The following is a 25,247-nucleotide window of genomic DNA, read 5'->3' as shown; positions in this document are numbered from 1 at the left end:
CGACCGAGTTTTACCGCACCTTCTGGAGTCAGCTGGAGCCTTTCCTAGTGCAGGTTTTCAATGAGGTCCTGAACGGCGGTGGGTTGGGCCTCTCGATGAAGACCGGAGTCGTCTCCTTGATTTTCAAGAGTGGAGACAAGGCGGACCTGGGCAACTGGAGGCCGATCCAGCTCCTGTGCACGGACTATAAGATCTTGGCCAGGGTGCTGGGCGGCCGCCTGAGAACCGTAATGCCGGAGCTGGTCAAGGCTGACCAGACATGTGGCGTGGCAGGAAGAAAGATCAGCTGGACGCTGCAGCTGATCCGAGACGTCATCTCCTGGGTGGAGGACAGGGGCCTGCCGCTCATGCTGGTGAGCTTGGACCAGGCGAAGGCTTTTGACCGGGTCCATCATGGGATCCTGTGGGCGCTGTTGCGGAAGAAGGGTCTGCCTGACAGTTTTGTTAGGTGGATCAGGACTCTGTACGACGGCGCAATATCCCGGGTATGTATTAACGGCGCAGTGGGGAGGAGCATCCCCGTAAGGTGTGGTGTGCGACAGGGCTGTCCTCTCTCCCCCCTGTTGTACGTCATTTACATCGAGCTCCTGCTGGACCAGTTGAGGACGGATCCCGGAGTGGAAGGAATCCGAGTGCCAGGTGGAGGAGGGCAGGAAGCCAAGATCGCCGCTTATGCGGACGACATCACGCTCTTCCTGGGCTCTGAAAGCGGCCTGGGGAGGGCGTTGGACATCGTGGAGGCCTTCTCTAGAGGCACCGGCGCCCGACTGAACCACGCCAAAAGCCTGGTTAAACTGTTCGGGACCTGGCCATGTGAACCACGGACGTTTGGAGGGCTGACGAGGACGACCGGCCCAGTGAAAGTCTTGGGGGTCCTCTTCCACAACGTGGACCCCGCGGGCTTGAACTGGGAGGCCAGGTTCCGAAGGATCAATCAAAAGCTGGGCCTTTGGCAGAAGCGGTCTTTGACCTGGATAGGGAAGGCGCTGGTGCTGAAGGTAGAGATCCTGCCCCTGCTGCTCCACCTGGCAGTGGTATACCCCCTACCTGCAGGACGACGGAAGGAACTGGTGAGGACCATCTTTGGCTTTGTTTGGGGGCACTCATACGAGCGCATAAGAAGAACGGACATGTGTAGGCCCGTCGCGGACGGCGGCAGAGGGATTCCAGACTTCCCGGTGAAGTTGGACTGTGTGTTTGTCGCCGGCCTGTGCGTCATCCTGCACGAGAACCCGCCCCACCTGTGTAGCCGGTTTGTGAGCCTCTGGCTCTCGACGAGCATGCGACACCTGACCGTCTGGAGCAACACGACCCCGAAGGCGGAGCGGCTCCCACTGCACTACCGGCACGCAGTGCAGTGGCTGCGGGCACACCCGGAGGTCAAAGGAGGAACGACTGCGCTGAGCCACAGGCTCATGTACAAGACCCTTTTGACGTCAGAAAGGCCAGCGATCCTGGGTGTGCCCAGGGAAATCTGGCAGCAGGCCCAACCAAAGGGCCTGGACAACAAGTTGAAGGACTTGAACTGGCTCTGCGCGTGGGGTCGGTTGGCGGTCAGGTCCGTCATGCATGCGCATGGACTATCACGGCAGAGTCAGTGCCCAAGACACGGCTGCACAGGTGAAGAGACCGTGAACCACGTGTTTTGGGAGTGCGGGTTCGTGCAGGGGGTGTGGAGGACCAGCAGACACCTATACGCACAGGTAGGTCTGGATTCCCCCTTGTCACTGCGGATGGTGCTGCGAGGAGTGCCCGGTTCCCGTCCCTGGACCGCCAGCTTCTTACTGTGGCTCCTGATCAGTCTCACGAAGCTGTACGTGTGGGAAGCACGGACTGAGCTGGTCAGGAACGGCGTGGAGGTGACCATCGCAGGCATCCTGAGGAGAGTGAAAGCGGATGTGGTCCGAAGAATCCGATGGGATATAATGCGCTGGGGTTTCGCAGCCGCAAAGGAGCGCTGGAAGGACTTGATCACGTGGTGTTAAAGGTGGTGGGTAGATTAAACTTTTAAGCTCTGTTTTTGTACTGTTTTTCTAATAAATATAAAAAAAAATCTGTTCTTATCAGTTTAATATCTGATACGTCCCCCATCGGGGGACCACATATTAAACGGATTTTTGGAACAGGGAGCTGGATCAGGAGCTTGCTCCGTCCTCTCCACGCATCGGCCCGGTATTGCAGCGCCTCCGGGAACGGTGCACTACCTTCTCTCAGCGGTGAAAAGACAGACGTAGCTAGCAAGCAAGCGAGGTGGACCGGAGCTCCTTCCTCTCCGGTCTCGTCTCTCGTCCATCTGTGTGTCTCTGTGTCTCTCTCTCTCCCCCTCCCCGTTCCCGTGCTCCCTCCGTGCACTTTCCCGCGCCTCGACTCTCTCGGCAAGCAGGCCGGCCCCCTTTTCGGCTCCCGTGCGTTTTCCCTCCAAAAAACTTAGTTTTTTCCTCCTTTTTCCAGGGAGGCAGGCGTGGCTTGTGTGTGTGTGTGTGTGTGTGTGTGTGTGTGTGTGTGTGTGTGTGTGTGTGTGTGTGTGTGTCCCCGTCCTTGCAGGCGGGCCCCTTTCGACAGCCGGCCGTTTTCCCTCCAAAAAACTTAGTATATACACCTTTTCTTTCTTTTTTTCGGCAGGCAGGCAGGTGTGTGTGTGTCCCCGTCCCTCCCGAGAGAGCGCTGCCCCTTGCCTCTGCCCGCAGGTGCCGACGGTCCGCTTTCGCTTGCAGCTCACTCGGCACGGCTGCTGCTGGTGGGAGGGGCCTAAGCTAAGGAGGCCGGCCGGCTGGCGCCCCCCGCGGCTGCGGTCGTTGTCGGGCCGTTGACAGGAGATCAAAGAGCAGGGCCCCCGCCCGGGACTGGCGGGCAGGCAGGCGAGCAAGCAGGCAGGCAAGAGAGGGGGAGAGCGGAGTCCGGGCGGCCGGCAGCCGCGTGCGGACCGGGCTCCAGAGGCGTCGGCCTGCGCCGCTGCGCGCCAGCCGGACGCCCGCGCGCCCGCCCAAGGCCGGCGTCGGGCATCGCTTCTCGGCCTTTTGGCTAAGATCAAGTGTAGTATCTGTTCTTATCAGTTTAATATCTGATACGTCCCCCATCGGGGGACCACATATTAAACGGATTTTTGGAACAGGGAGCTGGATCAGGAGCTTGCTCCGTCCTCTCCACGCATCGGCCCGGTATTGCAGCGCCTCCGGGAACGGTGCACTACCTTCTCTCAGCGGTGAAAAGACAGACGTAGCTAGCAAGCAAGCGAGGTGGACCGGAGCTCCTTCCTCTCCGGTCTCGTCTCTCGTCCATCTGTGTGTCTCTGTGTCTCTCTCTCTCCCCCTCCCCGTTCCCGTGCTCCCTCCGTGCACTTTCCCGCGCCTCGACTCTCTCGGCAAGCAGGCCGGCCCCCTTTTCGGCTCCCGTGCGTTTTCCCTCCAAAAAACTTAGTTTTTTCCTCCTTTTTCCAGGGAGGCAGGCGTGGCTTGTGTGTGTGTGTGTGTGTGTGTGTGTGTGTGTGTGTGTGTGTGTGTGTGTGTGTGTGTCCCCGTCCTTGCAGGCGGGCCCCTTTCGACAGCCGGCCGTTTTCCCTCCAAAAAACTTAGTATATACACCTTTTCTTTCTTTTTTTCGGCAGGCAGGCAGGTGTGTGTGTGTCCCCGTCCCTCCCGAGAGAGCGCTGCCCCTTGCCTCTGCCCGCAGGTGCCGACGGTCCGCTTTCGCTTGCAGCTCACTCGGCACGGCTGCTGCTGGTGGGAGGGGCCTAAGCTAAGGAGGCCGGCCGGCTGGCGCCCCCCGCGGCTGCGGTCGTTGTCGGGCCGTTGACAGGAGATCAAAGAGCGGCCCCCGCCCGGGACTGGCGGGCAGGCAGGCGAGCAAGCAGGCAGGCAAGAGAGGGGGAGAGCGGAGTCCGGGCGGCCGGCAGCCGCGTGCGGACCGGGCTCCAGAGGCGTCGGCCTGCGCCGCTGCGCGCCAGCCGGACGCCCGCGCGCCCGCCCAAGGCCGGCGTCGGGCATCGCTTCTCGGCCTTTTGGCTAAGATCAAGTGTAGTATCTGTTCTTATCAGTTTAATATCTGATACGTCCCCCATCGGGGGACCACATATTAAACGGATTTTTGGAACAGGGAGCTGGATCAGGAGCTTGCTCCGTCCTCTCCACGCATCGGCCCGGTATTGCAGCGCCTCCGGGAACGGTGCACTACCTTCTCTCAGCGGTGAAAAGACAGACGTAGCTAGCAAGCAAGCGAGGTGGACCGGAGCTCCTTCCTCTCCGGTCTCGTCTCTCGTCCATCTGTGTGTCTCTGTGTCTCTCTCTCTCCCCCTCCCCGTTCCCGTGCTCCCTCCGTGCACTTTCCCGCGCCTCGACTCTCTCGGCAAGCAGGCCGGCCCCCTTTTCGGCTCCCGTGCGTTTTCCCTCCAAAAAACTTAGTTTTTTCCTCCTTTTTCCAGGGAGGCAGGCGTGGCTTGTGTGTGTGTGTGTGTGTGTGTGTGTGTGTGTGTGTGTGTGTGTGTGTGTGTGTGTGTGTCCCCGTCCTTGCAGGCGGGCCCCTTTCGACAGCCGGCCGTTTTCCCTCCAAAAAACTTAGTATATACACCTTTTCTTTCTTTTTTTCGGCAGGCAGGCAGGTGTGTGTGTGTCCCCGTCCCTCCCGAGAGAGCGCTGCCCCTTGCCTCTGCCCGCAGGTGCCGACGGTCCGCTTTCGCTTGCAGCTCACTCGGCACGGCTGCTGCTGGTGGGAGGGGCCTAAGCTAAGGAGGCCGGCCGGCTGGCGCCCCCCGCGGCTGCGGTCGTTGTCGGGCCGTTGACAGGAGATCAAAGAGCAGGGCCCCCGCCCGGGACTGGCGGGCAGGCAGGCGAGCAAGCAGGCAGGCAAGAGAGGGGGAGAGCGGAGTCCGGGCGGCCGGCAGCCGCGTGCGGACCGGGCTCCAGAGGCGTCGGCCTGCGCCGCTGCGCGCCAGCCGGACGCCCGCGCGCCCGCCCAAGGCCGGCGTCGGGCATCGCTTCTCGGCCTTTTGGCTAAGATCAAGTGTAGTATCTGTTCTTATCAGTTTAATATCTGATACGTCCCCCATCGGGGGACCACATATTAAACGGATTTTTGGAACAGGGAGCTGGATCAGGAGCTTGCTCCGTCCTCTCCACGCATCGGCCCGGTATTGCAGCGCCTCCGGGAACGGTGCACTACCTTCTCTCAGCGGTGAAAAGACAGACGTAGCTAGCAAGCAAGCGAGGTGGACCGGAGCTCCTTCCTCTCCGGTCTCGTCTCTCGTCCATCTGTGTGTCTCTGTGTCTCTCTCTCTCCCCCTCCCCGTTCCCGTGCTCCCTCCGTGCACTTTCCCGCGCCTCGACTCTCTCGGCAAGCAGGCCGGCCCCCTTTTCGGCTCCCGTGCGTTTTCCCTCCAAAAAACTTAGTTTTTTCCTCCTTTTTCCAGGGAGGCAGGCGTGGCTTGTGTGTGTGTGTGTGTGTGTGTGTGTGTGTGTGTGTGTGTGTGTGTGTGTGTGTGTGTGTCCCCGTCCTTGCAGGCGGGCCCCTTTCGACAGCCGGCCGTTTTCCCTCCAAAAAACTTAGTATATACACCTTTTCTTTCTTTTTTTCGGCAGGCAGGCAGGTGTGTGTGTGTCCCCGTCCCTCCCGAGAGAGCGCTGCCCCTTGCCTCTGCCCGCAGGTGCCGACGGTCCGCTTTCGCTTGCAGCTCACTCGGCACGGCTGCTGCTGGTGGGAGGGGCCTAAGCTAAGGAGGCCGGCCGGCTGGCGCCCCCCGCGGCTGCGGTCGTTGTCGGGCCGTTGACAGGAGATCAAAGAGCAGGGCCCCCGCCCGGGACTGGCGGGCAGGCAGGCGAGCAAGCAGGCAGGCAAGAGAGGGGGAGAGCGGAGTCCGGGCGGCCGGCAGCCGCGTGCGGACCGGGCTCCAGAGGCGTCGGCCTGCGCCGCTGCGCGCCAGCCGGACGCCCGCGCGCCCGCCCAAGGCCGGCGTCGGGCATCGCTTCTCGGCCTTTTGGCTAAGATCAAGTGTAGTATCTGTTCTTATCAGTTTAATATCTGATACGTCCCCCATCGGGGGACCACATATTAAACGGATTTTTGGAACAGGGAGCTGGATCAGGAGCTTGCTCCGTCCTCTCCACGCATCGGCCCGGTATTGCAGCGCCTCCGGGAACGGTGCACTACCTTCTCTCAGCGGTGAAAAGACAGACGTAGCTAGCAAGCAAGCGAGGTGGACCGGAGCTCCTTCCTCTCCGGTCTCGTCTCTCGTCCATCTGTGTGTCTCTGTGTCTCTCTCTCTCCCCCTCCCCGTTCCCGTGCTCCCTCCGTGCACTTTCCCGCGCCTCGACTCTCTCGGCAAGCAGGCCGGCCCCCTTTTCGGCTCCCGTGCGTTTTCCCTCCAAAAAACTTAGTTTTTTCCTCCTTTTTCCAGGGAGGCAGGCGTGGCTTGTGTGTGTGTGTGTGTGTGTGTGTGTGTGTGTGTGTGTGTGTGTGTGTGTGTGTGTGTCCCCGTCCTTGCAGGCGGGCCCCTTTCGACAGCCGGCCGTTTTCCCTCCAAAAAACTTAGTATATACACCTTTTCTTTCTTTTTTTCGGCAGGCAGGCAGGTGTGTGTGTGTCCCCGTCCCTCCCGAGAGAGCGCTGCCCCTTGCCTCTGCCCGCAGGTGCCGACGGTCCGCTTTCGCTTGCAGCTCACTCGGCACGGCTGCTGCTGGTGGGAGGGGCCTAAGCTAAGGAGGCCGGCCGGCTGGCGCCCCCCGCGGCTGCGGTCGTTGTCGGGCCGTTGACAGGAGATCAAAGAGCAGGGCCCCCGCCCGGGACTGGCGGGCAGGCAGGCGAGCAAGCAGGCAGGCAAGAGAGGGGGAGAGCGGAGTCCGGGCGGCCGGCAGCCGCGTGCGGACCGGGCTCCAGAGGCGTCGGCCTGCGCCGCTGCGCGCCAGCCGGACGCCCGCGCGCCCGCCCAAGGCCGGCGTCGGGCATCGCTTCTCGGCCTTTTGGCTAAGATCAAGTGTAGTATCTGTTCTTATCAGTTTAATATCTGATACGTCCCCCATCGGGGGACCACATATTAAACGGATTTTTGGAACAGGGAGCTGGATCAGGAGCTTGCTCCGTCCTCTCCACGCATCGGCCCGGTATTGCAGCGCCTCCGGGAACGGTGCACTACCTTCTCTCAGCGGTGAAAAGACAGACGTAGCTAGCAAGCAAGCGAGGTGGACCGGAGCTCCTTCCTCTCCGGTCTCGTCTCTCGTCCATCTGTGTGTCTCTGTGTCTCTCTCTCTCCCCCTCCCCGTTCCCGTGCTCCCTCCGTGCACTTTCCCGCGCCTCGACTCTCTCGGCAAGCAGGCCGGCCCCCTTTTCGGCTCCCGTGCGTTTTCCCTCCAAAAAACTTAGTTTTTTCCTCCTTTTTCCAGGGAGGCAGGCGTGGCTTGTGTGTGTGTGTGTGTGTGTGTGTGTGTGTGTGTGTGTGTGTGTGTGTGTGTGTGTGTGTCCCCGTCCTTGCAGGCGGGCCCCTTTCGACAGCCGGCCGTTTTCCCTCCAAAAAACTTAGTATATACACCTTTTCTTTCTTTTTTTCGGCAGGCAGGCAGGTGTGTGTGTGTCCCCGTCCCTCCCGAGAGAGCGCTGCCCCTTGCCTCTGCCCGCAGGTGCCGACGGTCCGCTTTCGCTTGCAGCTCACTCGGCACGGCTGCTGCTGGTGGGAGGGGCCTAAGCTAAGGAGGCCGGCCGGCTGGCGCCCCCCGCGGCTGCGGTCGTTGTCGGGCCGTTGACAGGAGATCAAAGAGCAGGGCCCCCGCCCGGGACTGGCGGGCAGGCAGGCGAGCAAGCAGGCAGGCAAGAGAGGGGGAGAGCGGAGTCCGGGCGGCCGGCAGCCGCGTGCGGACCGGGCTCCAGAGGCGTCGGCCTGCGCCGCTGCGCGCCAGCCGGACGCCCGCGCGCCCGCCCAAGGCCGGCGTCGGGCATCGCTTCTCGGCCTTTTGGCTAAGATCAAGTGTAGTATCTGTTCTTATCAGTTTAATATCTGATACGTCCCCCATCGGGGGACCACATATTAAACGGATTTTTGGAACAGGGAGCTGGATCAGGAGCTTGCTCCGTCCTCTCCACGCATCGGCCCGGTATTGCAGCGCCTCCGGGAACGGTGCACTACCTTCTCTCAGCGGTGAAAAGACAGACGTAGCTAGCAAGCAAGCGAGGTGGACCGGAGCTCCTTCCTCTCCGGTCTCGTCTCTCGTCCATCTGTGTGTCTCTGTGTCTCTCTCTCTCCCCCTCCCCGTTCCCGTGCTCCCTCCGTGCACTTTCCCGCGCCTCGACTCTCTCGGCAAGCAGGCCGGCCCCCTTTTCGGCTCCCGTGCGTTTTCCCTCCAAAAAACTTAGTTTTTTCCTCCTTTTTCCAGGGAGGCAGGCGTGGCTTGTGTGTGTGTGTGTGTGTGTGTGTGTGTGTGTGTGTGTGTGTGTGTGTGTGTGTGTGTGTGTCCCCGTCCTTGCAGGCGGGCCCCTTTCGACAGCCGGCCGTTTTCCCTCCAAAAAACTTAGTATATACACCTTTTCTTTCTTTTTTTCGGCAGGCAGGCAGGTGTGTGTGTGTCCCCGTCCCTCCCGAGAGAGCGCTGCCCCTTGCCTCTGCCCGCAGGTGCCGACGGTCCGCTTTCGCTTGCAGCTCACTCGGCACGGCTGCTGCTGGTGGGAGGGGCCTAAGCTAAGGAGGCCGGCCGGCTGGCGCCCCCCGCGGCTGCGGTCGTTGTCGGGCCGTTGACAGGAGATCAAAGAGCAGGGCCCCCGCCCGGGACTGGCGGGCAGGCAGGCGAGCAAGCAGGCAGGCAAGAGAGGGGGAGAGCGGAGTCCGGGCGGCCGGCAGCCGCGTGCGGACCGGGCTCCAGAGGCGTCGGCCTGCGCCGCTGCGCGCCAGCCGGACGCCCGCGCGCCCGCCCAAGGCCGGCGTCGGGCATCGCTTCTCGGCCTTTTGGCTGCGATCCTTAGTACGTGGCAGGCCCGCGGCTGAGGTAACACCAAAAGACCGGGGAGAGAAGACCGGAGAGGACACCGCCTGGAGGAGACTACGCTGCTGGATTTGCCGGATTTGGACTTTGGATTGGCCTGGACTGCGCTTCGGATTTTCGTTTCCTGGATTGGACGCTTGGACACCAGAAGACTTCGGTTTTGGTGAGAAGGCTGCTTCGGCAGCCGCAAAGGCTGCGGAACGATGGCTGCGGATCCCGGGGCGGCGAGGACGGCTGAGGAGGGTCCCAAGATCCGGAAGACCATCCGCTTCATCTGGAAGCCGGATGGAGAGATGCCGGGGAGGGACGTCTTCGAAGAGGAGATCCTTTTTGGGATCCTGGGTTTGGACGTGGCGGATATCAAGTGCTTGCAGGGGAATCGGGCGCAGCGCTATATGGATCTCTCGTTCGTGGAGGAGAAAGGACATCGTGGCGCTTCCGAGAAGATCATGAAGGCTAAGGAAAGTGGCAGGCTGGAGAATTACGTGTGTCTGGGGCTCCAGAGCAACAATGAAAGGTCAGTGATTCTGCACATGTTTGACCCCTTTGTTCCCGATAGTGACGTCACGACCTTCCTCCGTCGTTACGTCGACGTGTTGGACCCCCCTCGTATCATCATGGACCCCTGCAAGGTCTGGACCGGGAAGAGGCAGTATCACGTTGAGCTGAGGCCAGATGACAGAAGTAAGGATGGTTTCGCCCACCCGCCTGCCACTTTCGCCATTGGTCCAGGTAGGGGGTACTTGTTCTACGGGAATCAGCCGCCGTTCTGTCGGAAGTGTCGGGAGTCCGGGCACCGGGAGGCCGAGTGCAACGCGGCGGAGTGTGGGAAGTGCCACCGGCGGGGTCATCAGGCCCGGAACTGCCCCGTTAAAGAGTGTTCCTTGTGTGGCAACACTGGCCATTTGTATCGCAACTGCCTCCTTAGGAACGCCGAGTATGCCAGAGCTGTCCATGACGGATCCGGCCTGGCGGTGGGAGAAACGGAGTCGGACGGCAGTGAGGCTGGGGACACCGAGGACGAACATCAGGATGGTGGTGGAGCGGTCCCTGGGGGAGCCGGGAAGGATGCCGGATGGACGGTGGTGGTGCGGCCGAGACGGAAAGGGAAGGGGAAGGGGAGGCAGCATGAGGAGGACGGCGACGATCCGCAGGAGGGACCATCTCGGGTCGAAGACGGGGTGGTCGGGAGCTGGGCGGATGTGGTGAAGGCCCCCCCCCCCGCCCGAGCAGACGCAGGACCAACCGCAGCACGGGGGGCAGGTGAGGAGGAGGAGGAGATGCACCACATGCCTGTGTTGAGGAAGAAGCCTAGGAAGCGGTCGCAGGCTGGCAAGGGACAGATGGAGACGGGCGACAAGAAGAAGAAGACATCCAGGGAGTACTACGGGGAGGCGGAGCTCGTCCCGGAGACGGTAGCAGCTCTGGTGACGGCGCCAGAGCAGGAGGTGATGGCAGACCGGGAGGTGATGGCAGACCAGGAGGAGATGGAGGAGGGGGCAGCGCCAGCGTCAACGCAGGACGGCCAGGAGCTGGGGGACACCACAGGCTCCCTCCCCCCTGGGCAGGGAGACAGAGTCATGGCACGGGGCCCCTTCTCTGTGGCGCAGTGCCTTTCAGGTGGGGGGAGCCCTGTGGTGACGTGCCAGGTCGACACCCCGGACCGCGAGTATTCGCGCCGGCCTGACCCTGACCCGGGCTCCAGCCCCAACCCCTCTCCCGACCCCCCTCCCCCCGACCCCGACCCCGACCCCCACCCTGACCGGGGCCCCGACCCCGGCCTCGGTCCCAGCCCCGGATTTGTTCTCGATCCCGGGCCCGACCCCGTCTCTGACATGGAGGTGGGCGTGAGCCCAGTCCCTTCGGTCACCTACATCGAGGGGACAGACACCGACAGTTCGGTCAGTGCAGCAGGGGCAGAGCATCCACTCAGCTCTAGCTCCAGCGACGGTATGGAGAGTGACAGCCCCCCGGAGCAGCCATGACCTTCACAGTGGCCACGGCTAATGTGAGGGGTCTGCGGAACCGGGAGAAACGAGCTGGAGTTTTCCGATATTTGTCCCAAAGGCTTTTGGATATTTGCTTTTTGCAGGAGACCCATCTGAAAGACCACGACGATGTGCTCGCTTACCAGAAGGAGTGGACAAAGGGGCCCTCGTGGTGGAGCGTTGGGGGGGTGAACTCCTCTGGCGTGGGCATCCTGTGTGGTTCCCCAGGGTTTGCGGCACAGGTGGTCAGCTCTGTGGTCCCCGGGCGCCTGCTGGTGGTCGACGGGACCCGGCACGGGGTGCGGACCCGGCTGATCGGTGTGTATGTCCCGGCGGACCGGCGGCAGCAGGGCTCCTTCCTGAAAGATCTGGAGCCCCTGCTGTACACAAACAGAGAGCTGATCATCGGCGGGGATTTTAACATCGACCTGGGGGACTCACAAGGTGAGGGTGCCCATGGGTTACGGTCTCTGATTGCAGATTTTGGCCTGCGGGACGGATTTCAGGATGTCGCACATCACACCTGGGACAACGGAAGGGGGACCTTCAGGCGGCTGGATTATGTCTTCACTTCGGCGAACTGGACGACCCTAAGCAGGCAAGCGACCCCTACTTGGTTTTCCGACCATCACATGCTGACGGCTTCCTTTGGTGTTGAGGACCCTCGTTTCCAGGCCGGATACTGGAAGCTGAACAGGCAAGTCCTGCAGGAGGCGAGATACCAGAGGAAGATCGCTACAGTGCTGAGGGCATGTGCGGAGAGGAGGGACGCCTTCAGTTCGGCGGTGCACTGGTGGGAGTCCTGTAAGCGCACCATCGCGGTGGTGACGAAGAAGTACTGCAGGATCCGCCGCAGCTTGGAGGACCGCCAGTGCACCAAGCTCCAGGAGGAGCTCGAGGCACTGTATGCGCAGCTGAACCAAGGGGGCGCTTACGAGGGGGAGAAGATCGCCCACATCAAGAGCCTGCTTAGGGGTAAGTGGCTGCAGTGGGCTAAGGACTTTCTTTTCAGGCTCCGTGGAGTCTGGAGGGAGAATGACGAAAGCTGCTCGTCCCAGTTCTTCGGCGCCGTGAGGAGGCAACAAGAGCGAGGCTTCTTTGACGGCGTTCGGAGGACGGACGGGTCTGTAGCCACTTCCATACCCGGGATGTTGGAGTGTGCCACAGAATATTACAGCACCCTGTTTGCTGAGAAGGAGACCGACGCCGGTATCAGGAGCAGGCTCCTGGACGGAGTGGAGCCGGCGGTAGACGACCCCGCTGCTCTGGGCGGGGCAGTGTCAGGGGCAGAGATCCGATCTGCCCTGATGGGGATGAAGAAGGGCACTGTCCCTGGCATAGACGGTCTACCGACCGAGTTTTACCTCACCTTTTTTGACCAGCTGGAGCCGCTCTTGGTGCAGGTATTCAACGAGGTGCTGGATCGTGATGGGCTCGGTGCCACCATGAAGATCGGTGTCATCTCCCTCGTCCATAAGGGAGGTGACAAGGCAGACCTGGGGAATTGGCGGCCAATCCAGCTCCTGTGCACTGACTATAAGATCTTGGCCAGGGTGCTGGGCGGCCGCCTGAGAACAGTGATGCCGGCCTTGGTGCAGGCTGACCAGACGTGTGGTGTGGCAGGCCGCAAGATCAGCTGGACCCTGCAGCTGATCCGCGACGTCATCGCGTGGGTGGAAGATAGAGGCCTGCCGCTCCTGCTGGTGAGCCTCGACCAGACCAAGGCCTTTGACCGGGTCCATCACGAGATTCTGTGGGCACTCCTGGAGAGGAAGGGTCTGCCGGACGGGTTTGTCAGGTGGGTCCGGACCTTGTACAACGGGGTGGCATCCCGGGTATGCGTCAACGGAGCGTTGGGCGGGCATATTCCAGTGCGGTGTGGTGTGCGACAGGGCTGTCCTCTCTCGCCCCTGCTGTATGTGCTTTTCCTAGAGATCCTCCTGGACCAGCTCAGGAGGGATCCGGGAGTGGATGGGATCCTGGTGCCAGGTGGAGGAGGGCAGATGGCGAAGATCGCGGCATATGCAGACGACGTCACGCTCTTCCTGGGCTCTGAAGGCGGCCTGGGGAGGGCGCTCAGCATTGTCGAGGATTTCTCAAGAGGTACCGGCGCCCGACTGAACAGGGCCAAGAGCTTAGTGAAGGTCTTCGGGACCTGGCCGAGCGAGCCGCGGGACTTTGGCGGTCTGTCACGGACGACTGGGCCGCTGAAGATCCTGGGGGTGAGCTTTCACTCCACAGATCCTGGAGGTGTCAACTGGGAGGCCGGGTTCCGGAAAGTCAACCGGAAGCTAGGCCTGTGGCAGCAACGATCGCTAACCTGGATCGGGAAGGCGCTGGTACTGAAGGCGGAAGTCCTGCCTCTGCTTCTCCACCTGGCGGTAGTGTACCCCCTGCCGGTCCGGAAGCGGAGAGATCTGGTGAGGAGCATCTTCAACTTCGTCTGGGACCGCCACGCAGTGCGGTGGCTGCGGGCACACCCGGGGATCAAGGAAGGGACGAACTGTTTGAATCACAGGACCATGTACAGGATGGTGAAGGCGGAAGAACGGCCGGCGATCCCGGGTGTGTCCCGGATCATCTGGCAGCGGGTCCAGCCGGAGGGGCTGGATAACAAGCTGAAGGACCTGAACTGGCTCTGCGTGTGGGGTCGGCTGACGGTCAGGGCCGTCATGCATGCGCACGGGCTCTCCAGACAGAGCCTGTGCCCGCGACACGGCTGCGCGGGCGAAGAGACGGTGGGTCACGTCTTCTGGGAGTGTGCCTTCGCCCAGAGGGTGTGGAGATCGTGCGGGACCCTCTTTGCACAGGTAAGCCCCGATTCCCCCATCACGCAAGCGTCCGTCCTGAAAGGGATCGCCGGCATCCGGGGCCGGAACCGGAAATTCCTGCTGTGGCTACTGGTCAGCCTGGTCAAGGCCTTCATCTGGGATGCCCGGACAGACCTGGTGAAGCACGGCGTGGAGAAGCCTGCTTTTGGGATCCTGCGGAGGGTGAAGGAGGAGGTGGCCAGGAGGGTCCAGTGGGACATTCATAGATGGGGGTTTGCCGCAGCAAAAGAGCGCTGGAAGGATTTGTGCACGGGACATTAGGGGGGTGTTGGTGTGGGACTGTTTTATGATTTGTTAACGAACTTTTTTCTAATAAAAAAATATAAAAAATCTGTTCTTATCAGTTTAATATCTGATACGTCCCCCATCGGGGGACCACATATTAAACGGATTTTTGGAACAGGGAGCTGGATCAGGAGCTTGCTCCGTCCTCTCCACGCATCGGCCCGGTATTGCAGCGCCTCCGGGAACGGTGCACTACCTTCTCTCAGCGGTGAAAAGACAGACGTAGCTAGCAAGCAAGCGAGGTGGACCGGAGCTCCTTCCTCTCCGGTCTCGTCTCTCGTCCATCTGTGTGTCTCTGTGTCTCTCTCTCTCCCCCTCCCCGTTCCCGTGCTCCCTCCGTGCACTTTCCCGCGCCTCGACTCTCTCGGCAAGCAGGCCGGCCCCCTTTTCGGCTCCCGTGCGTTTTCCCTCCAAAAAACTTAGTTTTTTCCTCCTTTTTCCAGGGAGGCAGGCGTGGCTTGTGTGTGTGTGTGTGTGTGTGTGTGTGTGTGTGTGTGTGTGTGTGTGTGTGTGTGTGTCCCCGTCCTTGCAGGCGGGCCCCTTTCGACAGCCGGCCGTTTTCCCTCCAAAAAACTTAGTATATACACCTTTTCTTTCTTTTTTTCGGCAGGCAGGCAGGTGTGTGTGTGTCCCCGTCCCTCCCGAGAGAGCGCTGCCCCTTGCCTCTGCCCGCAGGTGCCGACGGTCCGCTTTCGCTTGCAGCTCACTCGGCACGGCTGCTGCTGGTGGGAGGGGCCTAAGCTAAGGAGGCCGGCCGGCTGGCGCCCCCCGCGGCTGCGGTCGTTGTCGGGCCGTTGACAGGAGATCAAAGAGCAGGGCCCCCGCCCGGGACTGGCGGGCAGGCAGGCGAGCAAGCAGGCAGGCAAGAGAGGGGGAGAGCGGAGTCCGGGCGGCCGGCAGCCGCGTGCGGACCGGGCTCCAGAGGCGTCGGCCTGCGCCGCTGCGCGCCAGCCGGACGCCCGCGCGCCCGCCCAAGGCCGGCGTCGGGCATCGCTTCTCGTCTCGGCCTTTTGGCTAAGATCAAGTGTAGTATCTGTTCTTATCAGTTTAATATCTGATACGTCCCCCATCGGGGGACCACATATTAAACGGATTTTTGGAACAGGGAGCTGGATCAGGAGCTTGCTCCGTCCTCTCCACGCATCGGCCCGGTATTGCAGCGCCTCCGGGAACGGTGCACTACCTTCTCTCAGCGGTGAAAAGACAGACGTAGCTAGCAAGCAAGCGAGGTGGACCGGAGCTCCTTCCTCTCCGGTCTCGTCTCTCGTCCATCTGTGTGTCTCTGTGTCTCTCTCTCTCCCCCTCCCCGTTCCCGTGCTCCCTCCGTGCACTTTCCCGCGCCTCGACTCTCTCGGCAAGCAGGCCGGCCCCCTTTTCGGCTCCCGTGCGTTTTCCCTCCAAAAAACTTAGTTTTTTCCTCCTTTTTCCAGGGAGGCAGGCGTGGCTGTGTGTGTGTGTGTGTGTGTGTGTGTGTGTGTGTGTGTGTGTGTGTGTGTGTGTGTGTGTCCCCGTCCTTGCAGGCGGGCCCCTTTCGACAGCCGGCCGTTTTCCCTCCAAAAAACTTAGTATATACACCTTTTCTTTCTTTTTTTCGGCAGGCAGGCAGGTGTGTGTGTGTCCCCGTCCCTCCCGAGAGAGCGCTGCCCCTTGCCTCTGCCCGCAGGTGCCGACGGTCCGCTTTCGCTTGCAGCTCACTCGGCACGGCTGCTGCTGGTGGGAGGGGCCTAAGCTAAGGAGGCCGGCCGGCTGGCGCCCCCCGCGGCTGCGGTCGTTGTCGGGCCGTTGACAGGAGATCAAAGAGCAGGGCCCCCGCCCGGGACTGGCGGGCAGGCAGGCGAGCAAGCAGGCAGGCAAGAGAGGGGGAGAGCGGAGTCCGGGCGGCCGGCAGCCGCGTGCGGACCGGGCTCCAGAGGCGTCGGCCTGCGCCGCTGCGCGCCAGCCGGACGCCCGCGCGCCCGCCCAAGGCCGGCGTCGGGCATCGCTTCTCGGCCTTTTGGCTAAGATCAAGTGTAGTATCTGTTCTTATCAGTTTAATATCTGATACGTCCCCCATCGGGGGACCACATATTAAACGGATTTTTGGAACAGGGAGCTGGATCAGGAGCTTGCTCCGTCCTCTCCACGCATCGGCCCGGTATTGCAGCGCCTCCGGGAACGGTGCACTACCTTCTCTCAGCGGTGAAAAGACAGACGTAGCTAGCAAGCAAGCGAGGTGGACCGGAGCTCCTTCCTCTCCGGTCTCGTCTCTCGTCCATCTGTGTGTCTCTGTGTCTCTCTCTCTCCCCCTCCCCGTTCCCGTGCTCCCTCCGTGCACTTTCCCGCGCCTCGACTCTCTCGGCAAGCAGGCCGGCCCCCTTTTCGGCTCCCGTGCGTTTTCCCTCCAAAAAACTTAGTTTTTTCCTCCTTTTTCCAGGGAGGCAGGCGTGGCTTGTGTGTGTGTGTGTGTGTGTGTGTGTGTGTGTGTGTGTGTGTGTGTGTGTGTGTGTGTCCCCGTCCTTGCAGGCGGGCCCCTTTCGACAGCCGGCCGTTTTCCCTCCAAAAAACTTAGTATATACACCTTTTCTTTCTTTTTTTCGGCAGGCAGGCAGGTGTGTGTGTGTCCCCGTCCCTCCCGAGAGAGCGCTGCCCCTTGCCTCTGCCCGCAGGTGCCGACGGTCCGCTTTCGCTTGCAGCTCACTCGGCACGGCTGCTGCTGGTGGGAGGGGCCTAAGCTAAGGAGGCCGGCCGGCTGGCGCCCCCCGCGGCTGCGGTCGTTGTCGGGCCGTTGACAGGAGATCAAAGAGCAGGGCCCCCGCCCGGGACTGGCGGGCAGGCAGGCGAGCAAGCAGGCAGGCAAGAGAGGGGGAGAGCGGAGTCCGGGCGGCCGGCAGCCGCGTGCGGACCGGGCTCCAGAGGCGTCGGCCTGCGCCGCTGCGCGCCAGCCGGACGCCCGCGCGCCCGCCCAAGGCCGGCGTCGGGCATCGCTTCTCGGCCTTTTGGCTAAGATCAAGTGTAGTATCTGTTCTTATCAGTTTAATATCTGATACGTCCCCCATCGGGGGACCACATATTAAACGGATTTTTGGAACAGGGAGCTGGATCAGGAGCTTGCTCCGTCCTCTCCACGCATCGGCCCGGTATTGCAGCGCCTCCGGGAACGGTGCACTACCTTCTCTCAGCGGTGAAAAGACAGACGTAGCTAGCAAGCAAGCGAGGTGGACCGGAGCTCCTTCCTCTCCGGTCTCGTCTCTCGTCCATCTGTGTGTCTCTGTGTCTCTCTCTCTCCCCCTCCCCGTTCCCGTGCTCCCTCCGTGCACTTTCCCGCGCCTCGACTCTCTCGGCAAGCAGGCCGGCCCCCTTTTCGGCTCCCGTGCGTTTTCCCTCCAAAAAACTTAGTTTTTTCCTCCTTTTTCCAGGGAGGCAGGCGTGGCTTGTGTGTGTGTGTGTGTGTGTGTGTGTGTGTGTGTGTGTGTGTGTGTGTGTGTGTGTGTGTCCCCGTCCTTGCAGGCGGGCCCCTTTCGACAGCCGGCCGTTTTCCCTCCAAAAAACTTAGTATATACACCTTTTCTTTCTTTTTTTCGGCAGGCAGGCAGGTGTGTGTGTGTCCCCGTCCCTCCCGAGAGAGCGCTGCCCCTTGCCTCTGCCCGCAGGTGCCGACGGTCCGCTTTCGCTTGCAGCTCACTCGGCACGGCTGCTGCTGGTGGGAGGGGCCTAAGCTAAGGAGGCCGGCCGGCTGGCGCCCCCCGCGGCTGCGGTCGTTGTCGGGCCGTTGACAGGAGATCAAAGAGCAGGGCCCCCGCCCGGGACTGGCGGGCAGGCAGGCGAGCAAGCAGGCAGGCAAGAGAGGGGGAGAGCGGAGTCCGGGCGGCCGGCAGCCGCGTGCGGACCGGGCTCCAGAGGCGTCGGCCTGCGCCGCTGCGCGCCAGCCGGACGCCCGCGCGCCCGCCCAAGGCCGGCGTCGGGCATCGCTTCTCGGCCTTTTGGCTAAGATCAAGTGTAGTATCTGTTCTTATCAGTTTAATATCTGATACGTCCCCCATCGGGGGACCACATATTAAACGGATTTTTGGAACAGGGAGCTGGATCAGGAGCTTGCTCCGTCCTCTCCACGCATCGGCCCGGTATTGCAGCGCCTCCGGGAACGGTGCACTACCTTCTCTCAGCGGTGAAAAGACAGACGTAGCTAGCAAGCAAGCGAGGTGGACCGGAGCTCCTTCCTCTCCGGTCTCGTCTCTCGTCCATCTGTGTGTCTCTGTGTCTCTCTCTCTCCCCCTCCCCGTTCCCGTGCTCCCTCCGTGCACTTTCCCGCGCCTCGACTCTCTCGGCAAGCAGGCCGGCCCCCTTTTCGGCTCCCGTGCGTTTTCCCTCCAAAAAACTTAGTTTTTTCCTCCTTTTTCCAGGGAGGCAGGCGTGGCTTGTGTGTGTGTGTGTGTGTGTGTGTGTGTGTGTGTGTGTGTGTGTGTGTGTGTCCCCGTCCTTGCAGGCGGGCCCCTTTCGACAGCCGGCCGTTTTCCCTCCAAAAAACTTAGTATATACACCTTTTCTTTCTTTTTTTCGGCAGGCAGGCAGGTGTGTGTGTGTCCCCGTCCCTCCCGAGAGAGCGCTGCCCCTTGCCTCTGCCCGCAGGTGCCGACGGTCCGCTTTCGCTTGCAGCTCACTCGGCACGGCTGCTGCTGGTGGGAGGGGCCTAAGCTAAGGAGGCCGGCCGGCTGGCGCCCCCCGCGGCTGCGGTCGTTGTCGGGCCGTTGACAGGAGATCAAAGAGCAGGGCCCCCGCCCGGGACTGGCGGGCAGGCAGGCGAGCAAGCAGGCAGGCAAGAGAGGGGGAGAGCGGAGTCCGGGCGGCCGGCAGCCGCGTGCGGACCGGGCTCCAGAGGCGTCGGCCTGCGCCGCTGCGCGCCAGCCGGACGCCCGCGCGCCCGCCCAAGGCCGGCGTCGGGCATCGCTTCTCGGCCTTTTGGCTAAGATCAAGTGTAGTATCTGTTCTTATCAGTTTAATATCTGATACGTCCCCCATCGGGGGACCACATATTAAACGGATTTTTGGAACAGGGAGCTGGATCAGGAGCTTGCTCCGTCCTCTCCACGCATCGGCCCGGTATTGCAGCGCCTCCGGGAACGGTGCACTACCTTCTCTCAGCGGTGAAAAGACAGACGTAGCTAGCAAGCAAGCGAGGTGGACCGGAGCTCCTTCCTCTCCGGTCTCGTCTCTCGTCCATCTGTGTGTCTCTGTGTCTCTCTCTCTCCCCCTCCCCGTTCCCGTGCTCCCTCCGTGCACTTTCCCGCGCCTCGACTCTCTCGGCAAGCAGGCCGGCCCCCTTTTCGGCTCCCGTGCGTTTTCCCTCCAAAAAACTTAGTTTTTTCCTCCTTTTTCCAGGGAGGCAGGCGTGGCTTGTGTGTGTGTGTGTGTGTGTGTGTGTGTGTGTGTGTGTGTGTGTGTGTGTGTGTCCCCGTCCTTGCAGGCGGGCCCCTTTCGACAGCCGGCCGTTTTCCCTCCAAAAAACTTAGTATATACACCTTTTCTTTCTTTTTTTCGGCAGGCAGGCAGGTGTGTGTGTGTCCCCGTCCCTCCCGAGAGAGCGCTGCCCCTTGCCTCTGCCCGCAGGTGCCGACGGTCCGCTTTCGCTTGCAGCTCACTCGGCACGGCTGCTGCTGGTGGGAGGGGCCTAAGCTAAGGAGGCCGGCCGGCTGGCGCCCCCCGCGGCTGCGGTCGTTGTCGGGCCGTTGACAGGAGATCAAAGAGCAGGGCCCCCGCCCGGGACTGGCGGGCAGGCAGGCGAGCAAGCAGGCAGGCAAGAGAGGGGGAGAGCGGAGTCCGGGCGGCCGGCAGCCGCGTGCGGACCGGGCTCCAGAGGCGTCGGCCTGCGCCGCTGCGCGCCAGCCGGACGCCCGCGCGCCCGCCCAAGGCCGGCGTCGGGCATCGCTTCTCGGCCTTTTGGCCAAGACCAGGGGAGAGATCGTTGGACTGCTACCAGTGCCTGCAGACGTTTGGATCCAGAGGGAATTTTCGTGTTGCTGGTTCCTGTTTTCCGGAGAGTTGCCTTTTTTTTGCAAGGAGGATACTTTGAAGACCTTTGCGAAGAGCGTCGGAAGGCTGTTTTCCCGCAATGGCCGAGGGCCAGGCCCCCCCCGGGTGGGCCAGCCAGGCTCCTCGGCTGAAATGGACCTTGCGCTTTAAATGGGTGAGAGAGAAAGAAATGATGGGTAGATATGAGTTTGAATGCAAAATTTTGTTTGGAATTTTGAAAGTTTTACCGAGTGAAGTGAAATGTCTGCAAGGAAACAGGCCTTTCGGCTTTTTTGATGCTACCTTTAACAGCGACCAGATTTACAAGAGAGTCTCTGGGATGTGTGAGGAGATGGTGAATGACGAACTGTTACGGGACTTTGACGTTTTGGGTCTGGCTCAGGACGATGTGCGATTTATAATTGTAAACATGCATGACCCCTTCATTGAGGACGACATTATTACTGCTTACCTGTGGATGCATGTGGATGTCCTGGCAGGTCCCCAGATAATTGGTGACAGATTCCGGGTCTGGAATGGGAGGCGCAGATACCAGGTGCGCCTCAGGCGGAATGTTGGGCGCGCGGACGGGTTTTCGCACCCCCCGTCGGCCTTCTTCCTGGGTCAAAGCAAAGGCTACATTTATTATCAGAACCAGCCGTCCTACTGCAGAAAGTGTTGTTCCTTCGGCCACATGGACAAAGACTGCACTGCCACCTCCTGTTCGAGGTGTGGAGCACGGGACCACACTAAAGGGAGATGTTTCCAGAAAACTTGCTCTCTGTGTGGGGATACAAACCATCTGTACAGAGAATGCGTATGGAGAGACCCGGAGATGGCCAGGGAACAAGAGAGAGGCTTCCCAGATGCCGCACCGGTGGAATCTGACTCGGAGCAAGAAGGAGATGAGGAAGACGAAAGAAGAGAGGAAGGCAAAGGAACTGAGAAGACAGAGGGGAACAGGAATGAAAACGTCGAAACAGGTGACGGCAAAGAGATCGAGGGTGAAGAGAGAGCAGAGGTGGATGTGAGTGAAGCATCAGACACCGGTTTGGACAGCAGCGGTAGCTTACCTGCTGGTCAGGTGGCTAGAGCCGTGGACCTGTTCGAGCACCTGCCGCAAGATGACCTGGCGATGGACCTGGGTGACTTCGACCTGGAGGGGAATGTGGCAGTCCAGAAAAGGCCAAGGGAGGATTCCGAAGAAGAGCTGCCTGCGGGGGAGGAGAAGAAGGCCAAGGAGGACGTTCACGCAGAGGAGGGTGTAGAGGAAGGCATGGTGATGGAGTCCTCCCCTGAGCGGGAGGAGGCTGCAGTGTCGCATTGGGGTCAGAAGGGGCACCTGTCAAGAGAAAGAGTACCGGAGTCGCCTTACCTGCGCTGCGTTTCGGTGGCTCCGAGCGTGGTGCAGTCCACTTCTGAGGAGGAAGGCTCAACCCCTTATAGGACAAGTGACACAAGTTCTTCGGAGACGGACAGCTCTGCAGAACCAGATGTGGATCCTGGGGGGAGAGATGATGGGAGGTCGAGATGACCTTCAAAATCCTAACTGTAAATGTTAGGGGATTGAAAAATAGGTCGAAAAGGATTGCTGTGTTTAAAATTTTGCGTGAAAATAAGTTTGATATATGTTTTTTACAGGAAGTGCATTTGGGTGGTGATACAGATGTGAAGCGGTTCTCTAAAGATTGGGAATCGGGGAAGTCCTTTTGGTGTGTGGGGGGAGTACACTCTTCTGGGGTTGGTATATTATTTGGGAATAACCGCATTGATGTTACAGAAACTTACTTTGTGCGGCCAGGGAGAATTCTTGTGGTGGATGGGGTATACTTAAACACAAAAATGAGATTTATAGTCGTTTATGCACCGGCGGATAGGACATCAAGGGGGGGTTTCTTTGCAGACTTAGTCCCCTGGTGTGTGACTAATAGAAAACTAGTGATTGCCGGTGATTTTAATGAAGATCTAATTAAAAGAACAGCAGGATCCCTAGAAATTAACAAATTGTTGAGGGATTTTGACCTTTTTGATAGTTTTAGTTTTAAAGGGCCCGCAGCAGTAGGGTTGATTCCCCCAGTTACTTGGAGGAATGCAGCAGGGGCCGCCAAAAGATTGGATTACGTGTTCTTGTCTCGAGGGTTGGCGATTGCTAAAGCCTCGGTCATACCCTTTTATTTTTCCGATCACGAACTGCTGGTGGTGGAGGTGGAAGGTGTGGGGGTTAAGTTTGGTCCAGGTTACTGGAAATTAAACACAGCCGTGCTGAGTGAGGACGGTTACAAGGAGCTAATTAGAGACAAATGGTCCTTTTGGCTAGGACAGAAACAAGAGTGGCCGTCATTAATTCAATGGTGGGAGTATGTTAAGTGGCAGGTGAAGCAAATCTCAATTCGGTATTGTAAGCGCCGAAACCAAAGAAAGAACTTTGAAGTGAGAAGGCTTCAAAAAGAGTTGGAAAACATGTATGAGGAGACAAACAAAGGTGCAGATTTTAATTTCTCGAAAGCCCAGGAGCTGAAGGCGCGACTTAGAGAAATTTACCTTAGACAACCCAGAGAGCTTTTAATTAGAGCTGGCATCGGCTTTCTGGATGGACAAGAAGAGGTCTCAGGTCTGCTTTTTAAATCAGTTAAAGCCAAGCGGGTTAAAAGAGCATTCGGGAGTTTGTTTACTGCAGAGGGGGAGGTGGTAAGTACTCCGCATGGAATGTTGGATGAAGCCGTAAAGTACTTTACTACTTACTTTAATAAGAGGGAGGGGGAGTCAGTAAAGGGGGTTGGTGGTTTGGAGCACATTGAGAAGAAGGTCAGTGCGGAGGAAAATAGGGCTTTAGCGACACGCATTGAGCTAGCCGAAGCTGAGGGGGCGACTCGGAGAATGAAAACTGGGAAAGTTCCGGGGGTTGATGGCATCCCGGTAGAATTTTACCTGACTTTCTGGGATTTGATAGGCTCATCGCTGCTTGAAGTCTTTCAAGCAATTCTAGATGGTGGAGATTTGGGAGACACAATGGCACAGGGAGTTTTGTCTCTGTTATTTAAGAAAGGGGATCCTAAGAGGCTAGAAAATTGGAGGCCTATCCAATTATTGTGTGTCGAATACAAAATTTTGGCAAAAATATTGTGTGATAGGTTAAAGAAAGTCCTGCCATCAGTAATACAGCCGGATCAGACCTGTGGCGTGGCGGGTAGGTCCCTACACTGGAACCTTGGCCTGCTCAGAGATACTATTGCTTGGGCAGAAGACAGACATCAGTGTCTGTTGATAGCCAGTCTTGACCAAGAAAAGGCATTCGATAGGGTGGATCATCAATGCTTATGGGATGTGTTAGATCGTTATGGAGTCAGCAGCAGTTTCATCTCTTGGCTGAAGGCCCTGTATGGAGGTGCTTCCACCAGAGTCAACATAAATGGCTTTATGAGTGAACCCTTTGATGTAAGCAAGGGTGTCAGACAAGGCTGTCCTTTGTCCCCAATCTTATATGTGGTCTACGTAGAGCCACTACTGGAGATGATAAGACGAGATAGAAGGGTTGAGGGTATAGTGATCCCGGGAAGCGGAGGCCTCCAAACTAAAGTGTTGGCCTACGCGGATGATGTTGTCCTAACTTTGAGCTCAGACAGAAGCCTTTTAGTCGCACTGGAGCTGATAGAAGTCTTTAACCAATGCACAGGTGCAAGACTGAACAGAAATAAGAGCAGTGTGCAGTATTTCGGCCCATGGAGTAACAGGGATGAGGTGGTAGGAGGTCTGTCTCTAGAAATGAATTCCTTGAAGATACTAGGGGTGTGTTTTGATAGGGAAGGGGCTGGAAGAAGGAATTGGGAGACTCGGTTATCCCAGGTGAGTAGCAAACTCGGCCTATGGAAAAAAAGATCACTGTCCTATTCAGGGAAGGTTTTGGTTCTCAAAGGTGACATCTTACCAAGTCTCGTGCACATTGCAAAGGTCTTTCCTATGCCTGCTTGTTTCAGACGCTCCTTAACTAAGATGGTTTTTGATTTTGTATGGGGGGGTGGTTATGAGTATGTGAAGCGTCTAGATATGTACAGGGACATCAGTGAGGGAGGCAGAGAAGTCCCAGATTTACCCATTAAACTAGACGCCATATTTGTGGCTGATCTGTGTAAAGCGGTAGATGACAAGATCTTATACAAACATCAGTTCTTTGTTCGGCTCTGGTTCGCCTGGGTCGTCAGGCCTTCAGAAGTGTGGAGGAATGACGTTCCCAAGGCTGAAATCCTACCATGGTTCTACGAACATGCGGCCGTATGGTTAAGGAAGTACGCAAAAGATGCGGACAGGCCAGTGATTATCTCCCACAGGCTCTTATATAAGACAGCTAAGAGCAGTGAAAAGGGATCCAATGTTGTGGTTCCCACTGATGTATGGAAAAGGGTGCAACCTAAGAGCCTGGATAACAGGCTCAAAGATTTAAATTGGATGTGTGTGTGGGGACGTCTGCCAGTAAGGGAGGTGATGCACAGACATAAGCTGGCTCGTTCAGCGACTTGCCCAAGACCGCAATGTGCAGAGGTGGAGTCAATCACTCATGTGTTCTGGGGTTGCAGGATTGCAAAAGCAGTGTGGGGGCAGATGTCGGACCTTTTTAATAAATTGGAACCGGGGTTTGTTCTATCTGGAGATAAAATCCTGAGACGGTGGAGCAGGTCTTCAAGATCTGTGAGACGTGACCTTGTAATCTGGTTTTTAATCAGTATAGTAAAATTTGTGTTATGGGGATCGAGAAACAATCTGGTCAAACATGGTCATGTGGAAGGGGCTGGGGCAATATGTGGGAGGGTTCGTTTTGAGCTGCATAAGATGTTGTCAGTAGAGGTGCGTAGGTGGGGTTTTCACGCAGCAAAAGAAAAATGGAAACCGCTGTTGGACTAATGGAATAAGTTTTGCCGTTGGTGGATTGTGATTTATGTTCTGTGATTTTGTCTTGTATTGTTATAATAAATGTAAAAAAAAAAAAAATCTGTTCTTATCAGTTTAATATCTGATACGTCCCCCATCGGGGGACCACATATTAAACGGATTTTTGGAACAGGGAGCTGGATCAGGAGCTTGCTCCGTCCTCTCCACGCATCGGCCCGGTATTGCAGCGCCTCCGGGAACGGTGCACTACCTTCTCTCAGCGGTGAAAAGACAGACGTAGCTAGCAAGCAAGCGAGGTGGACCGGAGCTCCTTCCTCTCC

At 59.1% G+C, this 25,247-nt stretch overlaps 14 non-coding genes across 14 annotated transcripts; all 14 read left to right on the top strand.

Moving 5' to 3' along the window:
• The first annotated feature begins 2,024 nt into the window (after window positions 1–2,024).
• LOC148806694 (U2 spliceosomal RNA) lies at window positions 2,025–2,206 on the top strand. The gene has a single exon (XR_016089562.1). It is a non-coding gene; the product is annotated as a U2 spliceosomal RNA (small nuclear RNA).
• A 795-nt stretch (window positions 2,207–3,001) lies between these two features.
• LOC148806693 (U2 spliceosomal RNA) lies at window positions 3,002–3,192 on the top strand. Its single transcript, XR_016089492.1, has one exon. It is a non-coding gene; the product is annotated as a U2 spliceosomal RNA (small nuclear RNA).
• Window positions 3,193–3,981: 789 nt separating this feature from the next.
• LOC148806692 (U2 spliceosomal RNA) lies at window positions 3,982–4,172 on the top strand. Its single transcript, XR_016089491.1, has one exon. It is a non-coding gene; the product is annotated as a U2 spliceosomal RNA (small nuclear RNA).
• A 793-nt stretch (window positions 4,173–4,965) lies between these two features.
• LOC148806691 (U2 spliceosomal RNA) lies at window positions 4,966–5,156 on the top strand. Its single transcript, XR_016089490.1, has one exon. It is a non-coding gene; the product is annotated as a U2 spliceosomal RNA (small nuclear RNA).
• Window positions 5,157–5,949: 793 nt separating this feature from the next.
• On the top strand, window positions 5,950–6,140 carry LOC148806690 (U2 spliceosomal RNA). Its single transcript, XR_016089489.1, has one exon. It is a non-coding gene; the product is annotated as a U2 spliceosomal RNA (small nuclear RNA).
• Window positions 6,141–6,931: 791 nt separating this feature from the next.
• LOC148806689 (U2 spliceosomal RNA) lies at window positions 6,932–7,122 on the top strand. Its single transcript, XR_016089488.1, has one exon. It is a non-coding gene; the product is annotated as a U2 spliceosomal RNA (small nuclear RNA).
• A 793-nt stretch (window positions 7,123–7,915) lies between these two features.
• Window positions 7,916–8,106, top strand: LOC148806688 (U2 spliceosomal RNA). The gene has a single exon (XR_016089487.1). It is a non-coding gene; the product is annotated as a U2 spliceosomal RNA (small nuclear RNA).
• A 5,967-nt stretch (window positions 8,107–14,073) lies between these two features.
• LOC148806687 (U2 spliceosomal RNA) lies at window positions 14,074–14,256 on the top strand. Its single transcript, XR_016089560.1, has one exon. It is a non-coding gene; the product is annotated as a U2 spliceosomal RNA (small nuclear RNA).
• Window positions 14,257–15,052: 796 nt separating this feature from the next.
• On the top strand, window positions 15,053–15,243 carry LOC148806686 (U2 spliceosomal RNA). Its single transcript, XR_016089552.1, has one exon. It is a non-coding gene; the product is annotated as a U2 spliceosomal RNA (small nuclear RNA).
• A 792-nt stretch (window positions 15,244–16,035) lies between these two features.
• Window positions 16,036–16,226, top strand: LOC148806685 (U2 spliceosomal RNA). Its single transcript, XR_016089486.1, has one exon. It is a non-coding gene; the product is annotated as a U2 spliceosomal RNA (small nuclear RNA).
• Window positions 16,227–17,017: 791 nt separating this feature from the next.
• Window positions 17,018–17,208, top strand: LOC148806684 (U2 spliceosomal RNA). The gene has a single exon (XR_016089485.1). It is a non-coding gene; the product is annotated as a U2 spliceosomal RNA (small nuclear RNA).
• A 793-nt stretch (window positions 17,209–18,001) lies between these two features.
• LOC148806683 (U2 spliceosomal RNA) lies at window positions 18,002–18,192 on the top strand. Its single transcript, XR_016089484.1, has one exon. It is a non-coding gene; the product is annotated as a U2 spliceosomal RNA (small nuclear RNA).
• Window positions 18,193–18,977: 785 nt separating this feature from the next.
• On the top strand, window positions 18,978–19,168 carry LOC148806682 (U2 spliceosomal RNA). Its single transcript, XR_016089483.1, has one exon. It is a non-coding gene; the product is annotated as a U2 spliceosomal RNA (small nuclear RNA).
• Window positions 19,169–24,995: 5,827 nt separating this feature from the next.
• LOC148806681 (U2 spliceosomal RNA) lies at window positions 24,996–25,179 on the top strand. Its single transcript, XR_016089617.1, has one exon. It is a non-coding gene; the product is annotated as a U2 spliceosomal RNA (small nuclear RNA).
• Window positions 25,180–25,247: the final 68 nt, after the last annotated feature.

Source organism: Atractosteus spatula, unplaced genomic scaffold, assembly GCF_055471065.1.
Source record: "Atractosteus spatula isolate fAtrSpa1 unplaced genomic scaffold, fAtrSpa1.hap1 Scaffold_5, whole genome shotgun sequence".
Taxonomy (NCBI): domain Eukaryota; kingdom Metazoa; phylum Chordata; class Actinopteri; order Semionotiformes; family Lepisosteidae; genus Atractosteus; species Atractosteus spatula.
This window is presented reverse-complemented; position numbering and strand designations above follow the sequence as displayed.